Source organism: Choloepus didactylus, chromosome 6 (assembly GCF_015220235.1).
Source record: "Choloepus didactylus isolate mChoDid1 chromosome 6, mChoDid1.pri, whole genome shotgun sequence".
In the NCBI taxonomy this organism is placed as follows: Eukaryota; Metazoa; Chordata; class Mammalia; order Pilosa; family Megalonychidae; genus Choloepus; species Choloepus didactylus.
Genome location: NC_051312.1, coordinates 143,340,093 through 143,342,244, shown reverse-complemented (window position 1 = coordinate 143,342,244; position 2,152 = coordinate 143,340,093). Strand labels below are relative to the sequence as shown.

Sequence of the window (2,152 nt, the reverse complement as noted above, 5' to 3'; positions counted from 1 at the left end):
CACATAACACTGTCTAATCTGCATGAGAAGCAGCTTCAGGTTGCCAGAACCTTTCTTCTAGTTTTACTGATGAAGAGAGGGTTCATGTGAATAAAGAGATATTGAGATGAGGGAGAAGGACTTTGTCCTGCTACATCTTTCTCCTCCCTTTTCCCTTGTTTTTTCCTGTAGTCATATTTTTACGTGGCAGCACTGGCCTGGCCTTCAATATGTGAGATGAGTTGTAGGTGTTCTGTAGCATATTTAGATTTAGGGACTGTAATACAAGGGAATCTGTGTCACTTTTTATGAGGTGAAAAGTCAGATTCTTTGAGTGCAGGTTGGGCTAGTCTCAGCCCTTCCCATTGTAGAGCCCACTCATGTGGGAGGAGATTTTATGGGAAGAGCTGGGTTGCCCTCTAATGCAAGCTTCTCCTTTTTTTCCACACAGATGCCATAGAGCAGAATGGCTCCTGGAAATGGTTCTTTTGTGACACAATTCATTCGGATGGGATTAACAGATCACCCAGATCTCCAACTCCCTCTGTTCTTTCTGTTTGTAGCAATGTATATTATCACTGTGCAGGGAAATGTTGGCTTCATAACTCTTATTGCCCTGAATTCCCACCTTCACACCCCCATGTACTTTTTCCTCTTTAACTTGTCCATCATAGACCTCTGTTATTCATCAGTTTTTACACCAAAATTGCTGATCAACTTCATATCAAAGAAGAATATTATCTCCTACCAGAGGTGTATGGCTTACCTCTTCTTCTGCTTTTTTGCCATCTCTGGGGCTATGTTCTGACATCAGTGGCCTATGATCGCTATGTCACCATCTGTAATCCACTCCTGTATGACATTGCCATGTCCCCTAAACTATTCTCCACCCTTATTTTTGCTTCCTACTTGATGGAATTTTCTACTGCTATGGCCCACACTGGATGCATGCTGAGACTGACCTTCTGTGATGCCAACACCATCAACCATTATATCTGTGACATCCTCTCTCTGCTCCAGCTCTCCTGCACCAACACCTTCATCAATGAGCTGGTGGTCTTCCTCATGGGCAGCATCAACATCTTTGTCCCCAGTCTCACCACTTCATCTCTTATGGTTTCATTCTCTGCAGCATCCTCCTCATCAGTTCCACTGAAGGCAGGTCCAAAGCCTTCAGCACCTGCAGTTCCCACATAATGGCTGTTTCTCTGTTCTGTGGATCAAGTGCATTTGTGTATCTCCAACCATCTTCTGCAGGGTCTATGAATGTGGAAAAAATCCCTTCTGTCTTTTATACCAATGTGGTTCCCATGATGAACCCCTTTATCTACAGCTTGAGGAACAAAGATGTTAAACTTGCCCTGAGAAAGACCCTTAGTAGGAATAGTTTTAATTAGCAGTGGGATCTCCTTTGTAGTGAGTTTTAGCAGAGAGTTTCAGTGTGATTATTTGCAATATACTTGTTGGCTGTTTCTATATCCTGCTTCTTTGTTATCATGATGATGAAAATTTGAGTTTTCATTCAGTAATTTATTTCCACTTTGTAATAGTAGGTGTTCTTACTTTCATCACCGTTTGTACAATTTCTTCTCCTTCCTTGTTTTGTTTGTTGAAAACTTTAAGGAAGGAATTTTTTATATGTGTTTCTTGTTGTGAGTTTGAATTTGTTTTTTGTCCTGTAATAAGATGAATGTTACTGCAATGATTGGATAAAGAAACACTAGGGTATCTCCCCTAATGTGACAGTTGGAATGTGCCATTGGAAGCTGGAATCAAATATGTCACCACTCCCGGCTTTCCTCCCTCTGCTTAGCAGGAGAATGTCCCCTTAAATGCCAGTGTTTCACAGAGAGTGAAAGTTCCATAAAGACAATCAAGAACAATCCCCACTGATGTTGTACACAGGATGCTCTAGGCTTGTTTTGCAAAGCATTTTTATTTCCACCCATAATATGTTTAATAGATGGTCATTATATGCTTGTTGCTGGATGGAAAAGTGAAACCCAGAAATATTAGTTATTAATTAAAAGTCACCCAGCTTCTCCATGAAATACCATAAAATAAATATTAGTGTCCTGAATTAAATCTGTTGCTCCTTGTCATGTGCATTGCTGCTATTTTCTTATATTTTATTTCAATAGACATAAAACTTTATTTCTATTTTGAAAGTATC

General features: G+C 40.1%; 1 pseudogene; it reads left to right on the top strand.

The window, feature by feature from the left end:
• The first annotated feature begins 445 nt into the window (after nt 1-445).
• Nucleotides 446-1,376, top strand: LOC119537399 (annotated as a pseudogene).
• The last annotated feature ends 776 nt before the right edge of the window (nt 1,377-2,152 follow it).